This window comes from Mustela lutreola, chromosome 5, assembly GCF_030435805.1.
Source record: "Mustela lutreola isolate mMusLut2 chromosome 5, mMusLut2.pri, whole genome shotgun sequence".
Classification (NCBI taxonomy): domain Eukaryota; kingdom Metazoa; phylum Chordata; class Mammalia; order Carnivora; family Mustelidae; genus Mustela; species Mustela lutreola.
This window is the reverse complement of record NC_081294.1, coordinates 157711973-157731929: the sequence shown is the minus strand read 5'-3', so window position 1 is coordinate 157731929 and position 19957 is coordinate 157711973.

Genomic DNA, 19957 nt, shown 5'->3' with positions numbered 1-19957 from the left:
ACGACTAGGGCAGGGGCGCATGCTCCACTCTGAGGAAGGAGTCTGGGCAGAAAGCAGGCCTGTCCTGTGCCTCAGCTCACAAGGGGACAGCATCTCCTTGCCACCTGTCCCAAGGTCAGGCTTGGGCTTGCCACCAGGTGCCAAACACGGAATTCGCAGAAACAACCCCATGGAGAAACGGGCAGTCAGATGCCGTCTTCCACCAAGATGTGGCAGGGAGTGTGCCGGGGAAAGAGTGGAGACACTCCCCTACAGTTCCCCATCCCAGTTCACGGGCCGTGTGCAGGGATCCTGTCGCCTCCTCTCTCCTGAGGTGAAGGCACTGGCCTAGGCCCAGAGTCTGACTGAGAAAAGGCAAAGCCTTACCTATGCCAGGAGATGGTAATAGGCATAGAGTGCCATGCTAGGACACGCACGCTGCTTCAGGGTTGTGACTGTGTCTGCTTAGTTTGGCTTAACAAGATGAACCCCAGGCGCGAACTTGGAGCAGGCAAAGCAAGGCCCAAGAGGAACCAGCTCTCCCCCTCCCGCGACAGAGCGAACGACCAAAGCCTTGCTGAGGAAGCAGCAGCGACGTACGGTTCGCGCCAAGCTGAAAACCTCTGTGAAAGCATAGCAGTCGCTGGGAAATCAGAGTCGGTTCTGTGGGCTGCTTTTGTTGCTTGCCTTAGCCTAGTATTCGCAGCACGATGGGAGAAACCCGCATAGAGGGAAAGCCTCTTTGCCGGGGCATCGCCGCTGGCAAAGCACAGCATTCTTTGGGAAATCAGAGTCGGGGAAGAGAAGGAGCCGTTGGCCTTGGGGTCGGGAAACGCGAAAAGCCTCTTTGCCTGGGCTTCTCCCCTAGGAAAGCACAGCATTCGTTGGGAAATCAGAGTTCGTTGGGGAACGCTGCTGCTGCTTGCCTAAGATAGTCTCCGCAGCACGGTGGAATATACCCGCAAGGAGCGAAATTCTCTTTGCCCTAGAATCCCCTCTGCCTGAGAGAGAAGCATGGTTGCACACGTCTGTCACCACGCTCCCCAGGAGCAAGTGTGGGGTAGGCGCAGCACGCCGCCCCCAGGGAAGAGAAGGAGCCGTTGGCCTTGGGGTCGGGAATCGCTCGGTAAGCAGGATAGCCTGCCGTGGCGCGAACAGCAGGCCGGTGGCAAGACAAGTGTCACCCGCTCCCTGTACGGAGAGATGGAAGCTTGGTGCAAAGGAGACGAGGGGATAAGAAGGGCAGGGGCGCGTGCTCCACGCTAAGGAAGGAGTCTGGGCAGAGGCAGGCAGAAGGAGACAGCATCTCCTTGACCACCTGTCCCAAGGACAGCCTTGTGCTTGCCACCAGGTGCCGTACTCGGAACTCACAGAAACAACCCAATGGAGAAAGGGGCAGTCAGATGCTGTCTTCCACCAAAATGTGGCAGCATTGTCGGTGGCAGGGGTGTGCCAGGGAAGGAGTGGAGACAGTCCCCCACAGTACCCCATCCCAGTGCACGGACCGTGTACAGGGATCCTGTGGCCTCCTCCCTCCTGTGGTGAAGACACTGGCCTAGGCCCAGAGTCTGCCTGAGCGCGGGAGCAAAAGGAAAAGCCTTACCTACACCAGGAGATGGTAAAAGGCATAGAGTGCCATGCTAGGCCACGCAGGCTGCTGCAGGGTGGTGACTGTGTCTGCTTAGTTAGGCTTAGCAAGGTGAACCTCGGACTTGAACTTGGAGCCCGGGAACGCAAGGCCCAAGAGGCACCAGCTCTCCCGCGGCTGTACCACTCTGCCGCGACAGAGCGAAAGAAAAGGCCTTGCTGAGAAAGCAGTAGCGAAGTGCGGTTCGCGCCAAGCTGAAAACCTCTGCGACAGCATAGCTGTCGCTGGGAAATCACAGTCGGTTCTGTGGGCTGCTTTCGTTGCTTGCCTTAGCCTAGTATTCGCAGCACGATGGGAGAAGCCCGCATAGAGCGAAAGCCTCTTTGCCGGGGCATCCCCTATGGGAAAGTACAGCATTCTTTGGGAAATCAGAGTCGGGTCTGTGGGATGCTGCCTGCTGCTTGCCGGAGCTAGTCTCCACCGCACGGTGTAATAAACCCGCGTGGAGCGAAATCCTCTTGGCCTGAGCATCCCCTCTGCCTGAGAGAGAAGCGCAGTGGCGCCTGTGGAAAGATTATTAAGGAAAGGGACATGTCTGTCACTGCAGAGCGACGGAAGCCTGGCTGCTAAAGAGACCAGAGGGCACGATTAGGGCAGGGGAAAGGGCTCCACTCTGAGGAAGGAGTCTGGGCAGAAAGCATGCCTGTCCCGAGACTTTGGGCCCAAGGAGATCTCAGCAGCTCCTTGGTCACCTGTCCTTGGTGGAGACATGGGCTTGCCACCAGGCGCCTACCCTGAACTCAAGAAACAACTCCCAGAAGGAACTCGCCATCAGATGCCATCTTCCTCCAGGATGTGGAAGCTTGGAGGAAGCAGAGGGTTTAAGGGGAAGGAGTGGGGACAGTCCCCCAAAGCTAACTATTCAGTGCACGGGCGGTGTGCAGGGATCCTGTCACCTCTCCTTTCCTGTGGGGAAAGCACTGGCCTAGTCCGCGAGTCCGCCTGAGCGCCAGAGTAAAAGGCCAAGCGATGCCTACACCGGGACTTGGTAGTGTGCATAGAGTGCCATCCTTAGCTACGCAAGCTACTGCACGGTTGTGGCTGTGTCTGCTTAGTTCAGCCTGGCAGCGTAAACCCAGGACGCGAACGTGGAGCCCGGGAAAGCAGGGCCCAATTGGCACCAGCTCTCCCGCAGCTCCTCTTCCCTGACGCAACTGAAGCCTTGCTGAGGAAGCAGCGGCGAAGTGCTGTTCGCTCCAAGCCAAAGACTCTGCGGAAGCACAGCATGCGCTGAGAAATGCTCTGCGGGCTGCTGCTGCTTGCCTGAGCCAAGTCAGGCGGTGGGAGAAACCCCGCATACAGCGAAAGCCTCTTTGCCTGGGCGTCTCCCCTGGGAAAGCACAGTATTCGTTGGGAAATCAGAGTTAGGTGTTGGGATGCTGCTTCTGTTTGCCTGAGCTAGTCTCCGCAGCACTGTGGAAGATTCCCGCATGGAACGAAGTACTCTTTGCCCTAGCATCCCCTCTGCCTGAGAGAGAAGCATGGTTGCACACGTCTGTCACCGCGCTCCCCAGGAACAAGTGTGGGGAAGATGCAACACGCCGCCCCGGGGAAGAGAAGGAGTCCTTGGCCCTGGGGTCAGGAAACGCTCAGGAATTAGGATAGCCTGCCGTGGCACGAACAGCAGGTCGGAGGCAATACAAGTGTCACCCGCTCCCTGTGCCTAGAGATGGAAGCCTGGATGGGAAGGAGACATGAGGGGACGACTAGGGCAGGGGCGTGTGCTCCACTCTGAGGATGGAATCTGGGCAGAAAGCAGGCAGAAGGGGACAGAATCTCTTTGGCCACATGTCGCAAGGGAAGCCTGGGCATTGCCACCAGGTGCCGTACTCGGAACTCGCAGAAACAACCCCATGGAGAAACGGGCAGTCAGATGCTGTCTTCCACCAAGATGTGGCAGCGTTGTCGGTGGAAGGGGGTGTGCCAGGGAAGGAGTGGAGACCGTCCCCCACAGTACCCCATCCCAGTGCACGGGCAGTGTGCAGGGATCCTGTCGCCTCCTCTCTCCTGTGGTGAAGGCACTGGCCTAGGCCCAGAGTCTGCCGGAGCGCCGGAGCAAAAGGAAAAGCCTTACGTACGCCAGGAGATGGTAATAGGCATAGAGTGCCATGCTAGGCCATGCAGGCTGCTGCAGGGTGTTGTCCGTGTCTGCTTAGTTCGGCTTAGCAAGGTGAACCCCGGGCGCGAACTTGGAGCTCGGGAACTCAAAGCCCAAGATGAAACAGCTCTCCCGCGGCTCTTCTTCCCTGCCGCGAAGAACGAACGACCAAAGCCTTCCTGAGAAAGCAGTAGCGAAGTGCGGGTCGCGCCAAGCTGAAAAATTCTGAGAAAGCGTAGCAGTTGCTGGGAAATCGAGTCGGTTCTGTGGGCTGCTTTCGTTGCTTGCCTTAGCTTAGTATTCGCAGCACGATGGGAGAAACCCGCATAGAGGGAAAGCCTCTTTGCTGGGGCATCCCCTCTGGGAAAGCACAGCATTCTTTGGGAAATCAGAGTCGGGTCTGTGGGATGCTGCCTGCTGCTTGCCGGAGCTAGTCTCCACAGCACGATGTAATAAACCCGCATGCAGCGAAATGCTCTTTGCCTGGGCATCCCCTTTGTCGGAGAGAAGCGCGCTGGCGCCTGTGGAAAGAGCCTTAAGGAAAGGGACACGTCTGTCACTGCAGAGCGACGGAAGCCTGGCTGCTAAGGAGACACGAGGACAAGATTAGGGCAGTGGAAAGGGCTCCACTCGGAGGAAGGAGTCTGGGCAGAAAGCATGCCTGTCCTGAGCCTTTGGGTCTAAGGAGAAAGCGATCCTTGGCCACCTGTCCGTGGTGGAGACATGGGTTTACCACCAGGTGCCTACGCTGAACTCGAGAAACAACGCCCAGAAAGAACTGGCCCTCGGATGCCATCTTCCTCCAGAATGTGGAAGCTTGGAGGAGTCAAGGGGTTTAGGGAAAGGAGTGGGGACAGTCCCCCGAAAGCTCCCTATTCAGTGCACGGGCGGTGTGCAGGGATCCTGTCACCTCTCCTTTCCTGTGGGGAAAGCACTGGCCTAGTCCGTGAATCTGCCTGAGCGCCAGAGTAAAAGGCCAAGCGATGCCTACACCGGGAGATAGTAGTGTGCCTAGAGTGCAATCCTTGGCTACGCACGCTACTGCAGGGTTGTGGCTATGTCTGCTTAGTTCGGCCTGGCAGGGTGAACCCAGGACGCTAACATGGAGCCCAGGAAAGCAAGGCCCAAGAGGCACCAGCTCTCCAGCAGCTCTTCTTGCCTGACGCGACTGAAGCCTTGCTGAGGAAGCAGCGGCGAAGTGCTGTTCACTCCAAGCCAAAGCCTCTGCGAAAGCACAGCATGCGCTGAGAAATGTTCTGCGGGCTGCTGATGCTTGCCTGAGGCCAGTCTCACGGTGGGAGCAACCCCGCATACAGCGAAAGCCTCTTTGCCTGGGCATCTCCCCCTGGGAAAGTGTAGCATTCGTTGGGAAATCAGAGTTGGGTTTGGGGATGCTGTTGCTGCTTGCCTGAGCTAGTCTCCGCAGCACGGTGGAAGATAACCGCATGGAGCGAAATACTCTTTGCCCTAGCATCCCCTCTGCCTGAGAGAGAAGCATGGTTGCACACGTCTGTCACCGCGCTCCCCAGGAGCAAGTGTGGGAAGACGCAGCACGCCGGCCCCGGGGAAGAGAAGGAGCCTTTGGCCTTGGGGTCGGGAAACGCTCGGGAAGCAGGATAGCCTGCCGTGGCACGAACAGCAGGCCGGTGGCAAGACAAGTGTCACCCGCTCCCTGTGCGGAGAGATGGTAGCCTGGCTGCTAAGGAGACATGAGGGGACGACTAGGGCAGGGGCGCATGCTCCACTCTGAGGAAGGAGTCTGGGCAGAAAGCAGGCCTGTCCTGTGCCTCAGCTCACAAGGGGACAGCATCTCCTTGCCACCTGTCCCAAGGTCAGGCTTGGGCTTGCCACCAGGTGCCAAACACGGAATTCGCAGAAACAACCCCATGGAGAAACGGGCAGTCAGATGCCGTCTTCCACCAAGATGTGGCAGGGAGTGTGCCGGGGAAAGAGTGGAGACACTCCCCTACAGTTCCCCATCCCAGTTCACGGGCCGTGTGCAGGGATCCTGTCGCCTCCTCTCTCCTGAGGTGAAGGCACTGGCCTAGGCCCAGAGTCTGACTGAGAAAAGGCAAAGCCTTACCTATGCCAGGAGATGGTAATAGGCATAGAGTGCCATGCTAGGACACGCACGCTGCTTCAGGGTTGTGACTGTGTCTGCTTAGTTTGGCTTAACAAGATGAACCCCAGGCGCGAACTTGGAGCAGGCAAAGCAAGGCCCAAGAGGAACCAGCTCTCCCCCTCCCGCGACAGAGCGAACGACCAAAGCCTTGCTGAGGAAGCAGCAGCGACGTACGGTTCGCGCCAAGCTGAAAACCTCTGTGAAAGCATAGCAGTCGCTGGGAAATCAGAGTCGGTTCTGTGGGCTGCTTTTGTTGCTTGCCTTAGCCTAGTATTCGCAGCACGATGGGAGAAACCCGCATAGAGGGAAAGCCTCTTTGCCGGGGCATCGCCGCTGGCAAAGCACAGCATTCTTTGGGAAATCAGAGTCGGGGAAGAGAAGGAGCCGTTGGCCTTGGGGTCGGGAAACGCGAAAAGCCTCTTTGCCTGGGCTTCTCCCCTAGGAAAGCACAGCATTCGTTGGGAAATCAGAGTTCGTTGGGGAACGCTGCTGCTGCTTGCCTAAGATAGTCTCCGCAGCACGGTGGAATATACCCGCAAGGAGCGAAATTCTCTTTGCCCTAGAATCCCCTCTGCCTGAGAGAGAAGCATGGTTGCACACGTCTGTCACCACGCTCCCCAGGAGCAAGTGTGGGGTAGGCGCAGCACGCCGCCCCCAGGGAAGAGAAGGAGCCGTTGGCCTTGGGGTCGGGAATCGCTCGGTAAGCAGGATAGCCTGCCGTGGCGCGAACAGCAGGCCGGTGGCAAGACAAGTGTCACCCGCTCCCTGTACGGAGAGATGGAAGCTTGGTGCAAAGGAGACGAGGGGATAAGAAGGGCAGGGGCGCGTGCTCCACGCTAAGGAAGGAGTCTGGGCAGAGGCAGGCAGAAGGAGACAGCATCTCCTTGACCACCTGTCCCAAGGACAGCCTTGTGCTTGCCACCAGGTGCCGTACTCGGAACTCACAGAAACAACCCAATGGAGAAAGGGGCAGTCAGATGCTGTCTTCCACCAAAATGTGGCAGCATTGTCGGTGGCAGGGGTGTGCCAGGGAAGGAGTGGAGACAGTCCCCCACAGTACCCCATCCCAGTGCACGGACCGTGTACAGGGATCCTGTGGCCTCCTCCCTCCTGTGGTGAAGACACTGGCCTAGGCCCAGAGTCTGCCTGAGCGCGGGAGCAAAAGGAAAAGCCTTACCTACACCAGGAGATGGTAAAAGGCATAGAGTGCCATGCTAGGCCACGCAGGCTGCTGCAGGGTGGTGACTGTGTCTGCTTAGTTAGGCTTAGCAAGGTGAACCTCGGACTTGAACTTGGAGCCCGGGAACGCAAGGCCCAGGAGGCACCAGCTCTCCCGCGGCTGTACCACTCTGCCGCGACAGAGCGAAAGAAAAGGCCTTGCTGAGAAAGCAGTAGCGAAGTGCGGTTCGCGCCAAGCTGAAAACCTCTGCGACAGCATAGCTGTCGCTGGGAAATCACAGTCGGTTCTGTGGGCTGCTTTCGTTGCTTGCCTTAGCCTAGTATTCGCAGCACGATGGGAGAAGCCCGCATAGAGCGAAAGCCTCTTTGCCGGGGCATCCCCTATGGGAAAGTACAGCATTCTTTGGGAAATCAGAGTCGGGTCTGTGGGATGCTGCCTGCTGCTTGCCGGAGCTAGTCTCCACCGCACGGTGTAATAAACCCGCGTGGAGCGAAATCCTCTTGGCCTGAGCATCCCCTCTGCCTGAGAGAGAAGCGCAGTGGCGCCTGTGGAAAGATTATTAAGGAAAGGGACATGTCTGTCACTGCAGAGCGACGGAAGCCTGGCTGCTAAAGAGACCAGAGGGCACGATTAGGGCAGGGGAAAGGGCTCCACTCTGAGGAAGGAGTCTGGGCAGAAAGCATGCCTGTCCCGAGACTTTGGGCCCAAGGAGATCTCAGCAGCTCCTTGGTCACCTGTCCTTGGTGGAGACATGGGCTTGCCACCAGGCGCCTACCCTGAACTCAAGAAACAACTCCCAGAAGGAACTCGCCATCAGATGCCATCTTCCTCCAGGATGTGGAAGCTTGGAGGAAGCAGAGGGTTTAAGGGGAAGGAGTGGGGACAGTCCCCCAAAGCTAACTATTCAGTGCACGGGCGGTGTGCAGGGATCCTGTCACCTCTCCTTTCCTGTGGGGAAAGCACTGGCCTAGTCCGCGAGTCCGCCTGAGCGCCAGAGTAAAAGGCCAAGCGATGCCTACACCGGGACTTGGTAGTGTGCATAGAGTGCCATCCTTAGCTACGCAAGCTACTGCACGGTTGTGGCTGTGTCTGCTTAGTTCAGCCTGGCAGCGTAAACCCAGGACGCGAACGTGGAGCCCGGGAAAGCAGGGCCCAATTGGCACCAGCTCTCCCGCAGCTCCTCTTCCCTGACGCAACTGAAGCCTTGCTGAGGAAGCAGCGGCGAAGTGCTGTTCGCTCCAAGCCAAAGACTCTGCGGAAGCACAGCATGCGCTGAGAAATGCTCTGCGGGCTGCTGCTGCTTGCCTGAGCCAAGTCAGGCGGTGGGAGAAACCCCGCATACAGCGAAAGCCTCTTTGCCTGGGCGTCTCCCCTGGGAAAGCACAGTATTCGTTGGGAAATCAGAGTTAGGTGTTGGGATGCTGCTTCTGTTTGCCTGAGCTAGTCTCCGCAGCACTGTGGAAGATTCCCGCATGGAACGAAGTACTCTTTGCCCTAGCATCCCCTCTGCCTGAGAGAGAAGCATGGTTGCACACGTCTGTCACCGCGCTCCCCAGGAACAAGTGTGGGGAAGATGCAACACGCCGCCCCGGGGAAGAGAAGGAGTCCTTGGCCCTGGGGTCAGGAAACGCTCAGGAATTAGGATAGCCTGCCGTGGCACGAACAGCAGGTCGGAGGCAATACACGTGTCACCCGCTCCCTGTGCCTAGAGATGGAAGCCTGGATGGGAAGGAGACATGAGGGGACGACTAGGGCAGGGGCGTGTGCTCCACTCTGAGGATGGAATCTGGGCAGAAAGCAGGCAGAAGGGGACAGAATCTCTTTGGCCACATGTCGCAAGGGAAGCCTGGGCATTGCCACCAGGTGCCGTACTCGGAACTCGCAGAAACAACCCCATGGAGAAACGGGCAGTCAGATGCTGTCTTCCACCAAGATGTGGCAGCGTTGTCGGTGGAAGGGGGTGTGCCAGGGAAGGAGTGGAGACCGTCCCCCACAGTACCCCATCCCAGTGCACGGGCAGTGTGCAGGGATCCTGTCGCCTCCTCTCTCCTGTGGTGAAGGCACTGGCCTAGGCCCAGAGTCTGCCGGAGCGCCGGAGCAAAAGGAAAAGCCTTACGTACGCCAGGAGATGGTAATAGGCATAGAGTGCCATGCTAGGCCATGCAGGCTGCTGCAGGGTGTTGTCCGTGTCTGCTTAGTTCGGCTTAGCAAGGTGAACCCCGGGCGCGAACTTGGAGCTCGGGAACTCAAAGCCCAAGATGAAACAGCTCTCCCGCGGCTCTTCTTCCCTGCCGCGAAGAACGAACGACCAAAGCCTTCCTGAGAAAGCAGTAGCGAAGTGCGGGTCGCGCCAAGCTGAAAAATTCTGAGAAAGCGTAGCAGTTGCTGGGAAATCGAGTCGGTTCTGTGGGCTGCTTTCGTTGCTTGCCTTAGCTTAGTATTCGCAGCACGATGGGAGAAACCCGCATAGAGGGAAAGCCTCTTTGCTGGGGCATCCCCTCTGGGAAAGCACAGCATTCTTTGGGAAATCAGAGTCGGGTCTGTGGGATGCTGCCTGCTGCTTGCCGGAGCTAGTCTCCACAGCACGATGTAATAAACCCGCATGCAGCGAAATGCTCTTTGCCTGGGCATCCCCTTTGTCGGAGAGAAGCGCGCTGGCGCCTGTGGAAAGAGCCTTAAGGAAAGGGACACGTCTGTCACTGCAGAGCGACGGAAGCCTGGCTGCTAAGGAGACACGAGGACAAGATTAGGGCAGTGGAAAGGGCTCCACTCGGAGGAAGGAGTCTGGGCAGAAAGCATGCCTGTCCTGAGCCTTTGGGTCTAAGGAGAAAGCGATCCTTGGCCACCTGTCCGTGGTGGAGACATGGGTTTACCACCAGGTGCCTACGCTGAACTCGAGAAACAACGCCCAGAAAGAACTGGCCCTCGGATGCCATCTTCCTCCAGAATGTGGAAGCTTGGAGGAGTCAAGGGGTTTAGGGAAAGGAGTGGGGACAGTCCCCCGAAAGCTCCCTATTCAGTGCACGGGCGGTGTGCAGGGATCCTGTCACCTCTCCTTTCCTGTGGGGAAAGCACTGGCCTAGTCCGTGAATCTGCCTGAGCGCCAGAGTAAAAGGCCAAGCGATGCCTACACCGGGAGATAGTAGTGTGCCTAGAGTGCAATCCTTGGCTACGCACGCTACTGCAGGGTTGTGGCTATGTCTGCTTAGTTCGGCCTGGCAGGGTGAACCCAGGACGCTAACATGGAGCCCAGGAAAGCAAGGCCCAAGAGGCACCAGCTCTCCAGCAGCTCTTCTTGCCTGACGCGACTGAAGCCTTGCTGAGGAAGCAGCGGCGAAGTGCTGTTCACTCCAAGCCAAAGCCTCTGCGAAAGCACAGCATGCGCTGAGAAATGTTCTGCGGGCTGCTGATGCTTGCCTGAGGCCAGTCTCACGGTGGGAGCAACCCCGCATACAGCGAAAGCCTCTTTGCCTGGGCATCTCCCCCTGGGAAAGTGTAGCATTCGTTGGGAAATCAGAGTTGGGTTTGGGGATGCTGTTGCTGCTTGCCTGAGCTAGTCTCCGCAGCACGGTGGAAGATAACCGCATGGAGCGAAATACTCTTTGCCCTAGCATCCCCTCTGCCTGAGAGAGAAGCATGGTTGCACACGTCTGTCACCGCGCTCCCCAGGAGCAAGTGTGGGAAGACGCAGCACGCCGGCCCCGGGGAAGAGAAGGAGCCTTTGGCCTTGGGGTCGGGAAACGCTCGGGAAGCAGGATAGCCTGCCGTGGCACGAACAGCAGGCCGGTGGCAAGACAAGTGTCACCCGCTCCCTGTGCGGAGAGATGGTAGCCTGGCTGCTAAGGAGACATGAGGGGACGACTAGGGCAGGGGCGCATGCTCCACTCTGAGGAAGGAGTCTGGGCAGAAAGCAGGCCTGTCCTGTGCCTCAGCTCACAAGGGGACAGCATCTCCTTGCCACCTGTCCCAAGGTCAGGCTTGGGCTTGCCACCAGGTGCCAAACACGGAATTCGCAGAAACAACCCCATGGAGAAACGGGCAGTCAGATGCCGTCTTCCACCAAGATGTGGCAGGGAGTGTGCCGGGGAAAGAGTGGAGACACTCCCCTACAGTTCCCCATCCCAGTTCACGGGCCGTGTGCAGGGATCCTGTCGCCTCCTCTCTCCTGAGGTGAAGGCACTGGCCTAGGCCCAGAGTCTGACTGAGAAAAGGCAAAGCCTTACCTATGCCAGGAGATGGTAATAGGCATAGAGTGCCATGCTAGGACACGCACGCTGCTTCAGGGTTGTGACTGTGTCTGCTTAGTTTGGCTTAACAAGATGAACCCCAGGCGCGAACTTGGAGCAGGCAAAGCAAGGCCCAAGAGGAACCAGCTCTCCCCCTCCCGCGACAGAGCGAACGACCAAAGCCTTGCTGAGGAAGCAGCAGCGACGTACGGTTCGCGCCAAGCTGAAAACCTCTGTGAAAGCATAGCAGTCGCTGGGAAATCAGAGTCGGTTCTGTGGGCTGCTTTTGTTGCTTGCCTTAGCCTAGTATTCGCAGCACGATGGGAGAAACCCGCATAGAGGGAAAGCCTCTTTGCCGGGGCATCGCCGCTGGCAAAGCACAGCATTCTTTGGGAAATCAGAGTCGGGGAAGAGAAGGAGCCGTTGGCCTTGGGGTCGGGAAACGCGAAAAGCCTCTTTGCCTGGGCTTCTCCCCTAGGAAAGCACAGCATTCGTTGGGAAATCAGAGTTCGTTGGGGAACGCTGCTGCTGCTTGCCTAAGATAGTCTCCGCAGCACGGTGGAATATACCCGCAAGGAGCGAAATTCTCTTTGCCCTAGAATCCCCTCTGCCTGAGAGAGAAGCATGGTTGCACACGTCTGTCACCACGCTCCCCAGGAGCAAGTGTGGGGTAGGCGCAGCACGCCGCCCCCAGGGAAGAGAAGGAGCCGTTGGCCTTGGGGTCGGGAATCGCTCGGTAAGCAGGATAGCCTGCCGTGGCGCGAACAGCAGGCCGGTGGCAAGACAAGTGTCACCCGCTCCCTGTACGGAGAGATGGAAGCTTGGTGCAAAGGAGACGAGGGGATAAGAAGGGCAGGGGCGCGTGCTCCACGCTAAGGAAGGAGTCTGGGCAGAGGCAGGCAGAAGGAGACAGCATCTCCTTGACCACCTGTCCCAAGGACAGCCTTGTGCTTGCCACCAGGTGCCGTACTCGGAACTCACAGAAACAACCCAATGGAGAAAGGGGCAGTCAGATGCTGTCTTCCACCAAAATGTGGCAGCATTGTCGGTGGCAGGGGTGTGCCAGGGAAGGAGTGGAGACAGTCCCCCACAGTACCCCATCCCAGTGCACGGACCGTGTACAGGGATCCTGTGGCCTCCTCCCTCCTGTGGTGAAGACACTGGCCTAGGCCCAGAGTCTGCCTGAGCGCGGGAGCAAAAGGAAAAGCCTTACCTACACCAGGAGATGGTAAAAGGCATAGAGTGCCATGCTAGGCCACGCAGGCTGCTGCAGGGTGGTGACTGTGTCTGCTTAGTTAGGCTTAGCAAGGTGAACCTCGGACTTGAACTTGGAGCCCGGGAACGCAAGGCCCAGGAGGCACCAGCTCTCCCGCGGCTGTACCACTCTGCCGCGACAGAGCGAAAGAAAAGGCCTTGCTGAGAAAGCAGTAGCGAAGTGCGGTTCGCGCCAAGCTGAAAACCTCTGCGACAGCATAGCTGTCGCTGGGAAATCACAGTCGGTTCTGTGGGCTGCTTTCGTTGCTTGCCTTAGCCTAGTATTCGCAGCACGATGGGAGAAGCCCGCATAGAGCGAAAGCCTCTTTGCCGGGGCATCCCCTATGGGAAAGTACAGCATTCTTTGGGAAATCAGAGTCGGGTCTGTGGGATGCTGCCTGCTGCTTGCCGGAGCTAGTCTCCACCGCACGGTGTAATAAACCCGCGTGGAGCGAAATCCTCTTGGCCTGAGCATCCCCTCTGCCTGAGAGAGAAGCGCAGTGGCGCCTGTGGAAAGATTATTAAGGAAAGGGACATGTCTGTCACTGCAGAGCGACGGAAGCCTGGCTGCTAAAGAGACCAGAGGGCACGATTAGGGCAGGGGAAAGGGCTCCACTCTGAGGAAGGAGTCTGGGCAGAAAGCATGCCTGTCCCGAGACTTTGGGCCCAAGGAGATCTCAGCAGCTCCTTGGTCACCTGTCCTTGGTGGAGACATGGGCTTGCCACCAGGCGCCTACCCTGAACTCAAGAAACAACTCCCAGAAGGAACTCGCCATCAGATGCCATCTTCCTCCAGGATGTGGAAGCTTGGAGGAAGCAGAGGGTTTAAGGGGAAGGAGTGGGGACAGTCCCCCAAAGCTAACTATTCAGTGCACGGGCGGTGTGCAGGGATCCTGTCACCTCTCCTTTCCTGTGGGGAAAGCACTGGCCTAGTCCGCGAGTCCGCCTGAGCGCCAGAGTAAAAGGCCAAGCGATGCCTACACCGGGACTTGGTAGTGTGCATAGAGTGCCATCCTTAGCTACGCAAGCTACTGCACGGTTGTGGCTGTGTCTGCTTAGTTCAGCCTGGCAGCGTAAACCCAGGACGCGAACGTGGAGCCCGGGAAAGCAGGGCCCAATTGGCACCAGCTCTCCCGCAGCTCCTCTTCCCTGACGCAACTGAAGCCTTGCTGAGGAAGCAGCGGCGAAGTGCTGTTCGCTCCAAGCCAAAGACTCTGCGGAAGCACAGCATGCGCTGAGAAATGCTCTGCGGGCTGCTGCTGCTTGCCTGAGCCAAGTCAGGCGGTGGGAGAAACCCCGCATACAGCGAAAGCCTCTTTGCCTGGGCGTCTCCCCTGGGAAAGCACAGTATTCGTTGGGAAATCAGAGTTAGGTGTTGGGATGCTGCTTCTGTTTGCCTGAGCTAGTCTCCGCAGCACTGTGGAAGATTCCCGCATGGAACGAAGTACTCTTTGCCCTAGCATCCCCTCTGCCTGAGAGAGAAGCATGGTTGCACACGTCTGTCACCGCGCTCCCCAGGAACAAGTGTGGGGAAGATGCAACACGCCGCCCCGGGGAAGAGAAGGAGTCCTTGGCCCTGGGGTCAGGAAACGCTCAGGAATTAGGATAGCCTGCCGTGGCACGAACAGCAGGTCGGAGGCAATACACGTGTCACCCGCTCCCTGTGCCTAGAGATGGAAGCCTGGATGGGAAGGAGACATGAGGGGACGACTAGGGCAGGGGCGTGTGCTCCACTCTGAGGATGGAATCTGGGCAGAAAGCAGGCAGAAGGGGACAGAATCTCTTTGGCCACATGTCACAAGGGAAGCCTGGGCATTGCCACCAGGTGCCGTACTCGGAACTCGCAGAAACAACCCCATGGAGAAACGGGCAGTCAGATGCTGTCTTCCACCAAGATGTGGCAGCGTTGTCGGTGGAAGGGGGTGTGCCAGGGAAGGAGTGGAGACCGTCCCCCACAGTACCCCATCCCAGTGCACGGGCAGTGTGCAGGGATCCTGTCGCCTCCTCTCTCCTGTGGTGAAGGCACTGGCCTAGGCCCAGAGTCTGCCGGAGCGCCGGAGCAAAAGGAAAAGCCTTACGTACGCCAGGAGATGGTAATAGGCATAGAGTGCCATGCTAGGCCATGCAGGCTGCTGCAGGGTGTTGTCCGTGTCTGCTTAGTTCGGCTTAGCAAGGTGAACCCCGGGCGCGAACTTGGAGCTCGGGAACTCAAAGCCCAAGATGAAACAGCTCTCCCGCGGCTCTTCTTCCCTGCCGCGAAGAACGAACGACCAAAGCCTTCCTGAGAAAGCAGTAGCGAAGTGCGGGTCGCGCCAAGCTGAAAAATTCTGAGAAAGCGTAGCAGTTGCTGGGAAATCGAGTCGGTTCTGTGGGCTGCTTTCGTTGCTTGCCTTAGCTTAGTATTCGCAGCACGATGGGAGAAACCCGCATAGAGGGAAAGCCTCTTTGCTGGGGCATCCCCTCTGGGAAAGCACAGCATTCTTTGGGAAATCAGAGTCGGGTCTGTGGGATGCTGCCTGCTGCTTGCCGGAGCTAGTCTCCACAGCACGATGTAATAAACCCGCATGCAGCGAAATGCTCTTTGCCTGGGCATCCCCTTTGTCGGAGAGAAGCGCGCTGGCGCCTGTGGAAAGAGCCTTAAGGAAAGGGACACGTCTGTCACTGCAGAGCGACGGAAGCCTGGCTGCTAAGGAGACACGAGGACAAGATTAGGGCAGTGGAAAGGGCTCCACTCGGAGGAAGGAGTCTGGGCAGAAAGCATGCCTGTCCTGAGCCTTTGGGTCTAAGGAGAAAGCGATCCTTGGCCACCTGTCCGTGGTGGAGACATGGGTTTACCACCAGGTGCCTACGCTGAACTCGAGAAACAACGCCCAGAAAGAACTGGCCCTCGGATGCCATCTTCCTCCAGAATGTGGAAGCTTGGAGGAGTCAAGGGGTTTAGGGAAAGGAGTGGGGACAGTCCCCCGAAAGCTCCCTATTCAGTGCACGGGCGGTGTGCAGGGATCCTGTCACCTCTCCTTTCCTGTGGGGAAAGCACTGGCCTAGTCCGTGAATCTGCCTGAGCGCCAGAGTAAAAGGCCAAGCGATGCCTACACCGGGAGATAGTAGTGTGCCTAGAGTGCAATCCTTGGCTACGCACGCTACTGCAGGGTTGTGGCTATGTCTGCTTAGTTCGGCCTGGCAGGGTGAACCCAGGACGCTAACATGGAGCCCAGGAAAGCAAGGCCCAAGAGGCACCAGCTCTCCAGCAGCTCTTCTTGCCTGACGCGACTGAAGCCTTGCTGAGGAAGCAGCGGCGAAGTGCTGTTCACTCCAAGCCAAAGCCTCTGCGAAAGCACAGCATGCGCTGAGAAATGTTCTGCGGGCTGCTGATGCTTGCCTGAGGCCAGTCTCACGGTGGGAGCAACCCCGCATACAGCGAAAGCCTCTTTGCCTGGGCATCTCCCCCTGGGAAAGTGTAGCATTCGTTGGGAAATCAGAGTTGGGTTTGGGGATGCTGTTGCTGCTTGCCTGAGCTAGTCTCCGCAGCACGGTGGAAGATAACCGCATGGAGCGAAATACTCTTTGCCCTAGCATCCCCTCTGCCTGAGAGAGAAGCATGGTTGCACACGTCTGTCACCGCGCTCCCCAGGAGCAAGTGTGGGAAGACGCAGCACGCCGGCCCCGGGGAAGAGAAGGAGCCTTTGGCCTTGGGGTCGGGAAACGCTCGGGAAGCAGGATAGCCTGCCGTGGCACGAACAGCAGGCCGGTGGCAAGACAAGTGTCACCCGCTCCCTGTGCGGAGAGATGGTAGCCTGGCTGCTAAGGAGACATGAGGGGACGACTAGGGCAGGGGCGCATGCTCCACTCTGAGGAAGGAGTCTGGGCAGAAAGCAGGCCTGTCCTGTGCCTCAGCTCACAAGGGGACAGCATCTCCTTGCCACCTGTCCCAAGGTCAGGCTTGGGCTTGCCACCAGGTGCCAAACACGGAATTCGCAGAAACAACCCCATGGAGAAACGGGCAGTCAGATGCCGTCTTCCACCAAGATGTGGCAGGGAGTGTGCCGGGGAAAGAGTGGAGACACTCCCCTACAGTTCCCCATCCCAGTTCACGGGCCGTGTGCAGGGATCCTGTCGCCTCCTCTCTCCTGAGGTGAAGGCACTGGCCTAGGCCCAGAGTCTGACTGAGAAAAGGCAAAGCCTTACCTATGCCAGGAGATGGTAATAGGCATAGAGTGCCATGCTAGGACACGCACGCTGCTTCAGGGTTGTGACTGTGTCTGCTTAGTTTGGCTTAACAAGATGAACCCCAGGCGCGAACTTGGAGCAGGCAAAGCAAGGCCCAAGAGGAACCAGCTCTCCCCCTCCCGCGACAGAGCGAACGACCAAAGCCTTGCTGAGGAAGCAGCAGCGACGTACGGTTCGCGCCAAGCTGAAAACCTCTGTGAAAGCATAGCAGTCGCTGGGAAATCAGAGTCGGTTCTGTGGGCTGCTTTTGTTGCTTGCCTTAGCCTAGTATTCGCAGCACGATGGGAGAAACCCGCATAGAGGGAAAGCCTCTTTGCCGGGGCATCGCCGCTGGCAAAGCACAGCATTCTTTGGGAAATCAGAGTCGGGGAAGAGAAGGAGCCGTTGGCCTTGGGGTCGGGAAACGCGAAAAGCCTCTTTGCCTGGGCTTCTCCCCTAGGAAAGCACAGCATTCGTTGGGAAATCAGAGTTCGTTGGGGAACGCTGCTGCTGCTTGCCTAAGATAGTCTCCGCAGCACGGTGGAATATACCCGCAAGGAGCGAAATTCTCTTTGCCCTAGAATCCCCTCTGCCTGAGAGAGAAGCATGGTTGCACACGTCTGTCACCACGCTCCCCAGGAGCAAGTGTGGGGTAGGCGCAGCACGCCGCCCCCAGGGAAGAGAAGGAGCCGTTGGCCTTGGGGTCGGGAATCGCTCGGTAAGCAGGATAGCCTGCCGTGGCGCGAACAGCAGGCCGGTGGCAAGACAAGTGTCACCCGCTCCCTGTACGGAGAGATGGAAGCTTGGTGCAAAGGAGACGAGGGGATAAGAAGGGCAGGGGCGCGTGCTCCACGCTAAGGAAGGAGTCTGGGCAGAGGCAGGCAGAAGGAGACAGCATCTCCTGGACCACCTGTCCCAAGGACAGCCTTGTGCTTGCCACCAGGTGCCGTACTCGGAACTCACAGAAACAACCCAATGGAGAAAGGGGCAGTCAGATGCTGTCTTCCACCAAAATGTGGCAGCATTGTCGGTGGCAGGGGTGTGCCAGGGAAGGAGTGGAGACAGTCCCCCACAGTACCCCATCCCAGTGCACGGACCGTGTACAGGGATCCTGTGGCCTCCTCCCTCCTGTGGTGAAGACACTGGCCTAGGCCCAGAGTCTGCCTGAGCGCGGGAGCAAAAGGAAAAGCCTTACCTACACCAGGAGATGGTAAAAGGCATAGAGTGCCATGCTAGGCCACGCAGGCTGCTGCAGGGTGGTGACTGTGTCTGCTTAGTTAGGCTTAGCAAGGTGAACCTCGGACTTGAACTTGGAGCCCGGGAACGCAAGGCCCAAGAGGCACCAGCTCTCCCGCGGCTGTACCACTCTGCCGCGACAGAGCGAAAGAAAAGGCCTTGCTGAGAAAGCAGTAGCGAAGTGCGGTTCGCGCCAAGCTGAAAACCTCTGCGACAGCATAGCTGTCGCTGGGAAATCACAGTCGGTTCTGTGGGCTGCTTTCGTTGCTTGCCTTAGCCTAGTATTCGCAGCACGATGGGAGAAGCCCGCATAGAGCGAAAGCCTCTTTGCCGGGGCATCCCCTATGGGAAAGTACAGCATTCTTTGGGAAATCAGAGTCGGGTCTGTGGGATGCTGCCTGCTGCTTGCCGGAGCTAGTCTCCACCGCACGGTGTAATAAACCCGCGTGGAGCGAAATCCTCTTGGCCTGAGCATCCCCTCTGCCTGAGAGAGAAGCGCAGTGGCGCCTGTGGAAAGATTATTAAGGAAAGGGACATGTCTGTCACTGCAGAGCGACGGAAGCCTGGCTGCTAAAGAGACCAGAGGGCACGATTAGGGCAGGGGAAAGGGCTCCACTCTGAGGAAGGAGTCTGGGCAGAAAGCATGCCTGTCCCGAGACTTTGGGCCCAAGGAGATCTCAGCAGCTCCTTGGTCACCTGTCCTTGGTGGAGACATGGGCTTGCCACCAGGCGCCTACCCTGAACTCAAGAAACAACTCCCAGAAGGAACTCGCCATCAGATGCCATCTTCCTCCAGGATGTGGAAGCTTGGAGGAAGCAGAGGGTTTAAGGGGAAGGAGTGGGGACAGTCCCCCAAAGCTAACTATTCAGTGCACGGGCGGTGTGCAGGGATCCTGTCACCTCTCCTTTCCTGTGGGGAAAGCACTGGCCTAGTCCGCGAGTCCGCCTGAGCGCCAGAGTAAAAGGCCAAGCGATGCCTACACCGGGACTTGGTAGTGTGCATAGAGTGCCATCCTTAGCTACGCAAGCTACTGCACGGTTGTGGCTGTGTCTGCTTAGTTCAGCCTGGCAGCGTAAACCCAGGACGCGAACGTGGAGCCCGGGAAAGCAGGGCCCAATTGGCACCAGCTCTCCCGCAGCTCCTCTTCCCTGACGCAACTGAAGCCTTGCTGAGGAAGCAGCGGCGAAGTGCTGTTCGCTCCAAGCCAAAGACTCTGCGGAAGCACAGCATGCGCTGAGAAATGCTCTGCGGGCTGCTGCTGCTTGCCTGAGCCAAGTCAGGCGGTGGGAGAAACCCCGCATACAGCGAAAGCCTCTTTGCCTGGGCGTCTCCCCTGGGAAAGCACAGTATTCGTTGGGAAATCAGAGTTAGGTGTTGGGATGCTGCTTCTGTTTGCCTGAGCTAGTCTCCGCAGCACTGTGGAAGATTCCCGCATGGAACGAAGTACTCTTTGCCCTAGCATCCCCTCTGCCTGAGAGAGAAGCATGGTTGCACACGTCTGTCACCGCGCTCCCCAGGAACAAGTGTGGGGAAGATGCAACACGCCGCCCCGGGGAAGAGAAGGAGTCCTTGGCCCTGGGGTCAGGAAACGCTCAGGAATTAGGATAGCCTGCCGTGGCACGAACAGCAGGTCGGAGGCAATACACGTGTCACCCGCTCCCTGTGCCTAGAGATGGAAGCCTGGATGGGAAGGAGACATGAGGGGACGACTAGGGCAGGGGCGTGTGCTCCACTCTGAGGATGGAATCTGGGCAGAAAGCAGGCAGAAGGGGACAGAATCTCTTTGGCCACATGTCGCAAGGGAAGCCTGGGCATTGCCACCAGGTGCCGTACTCGGAACTCGCAGAAACAACCCCATGGAGAAACGGGCAGTCAGATGCTGTCTTCCACCAAGATGTGGCAGCGTTGTCGGTGGAAGGGGGTGTGCCAGGGAAGGAGTGGAGACCGTCCCCCACAGTACCCCATCCCAGTGCACGGGCAGTGTGCAGGGATCCTGTCGCCTCCTCT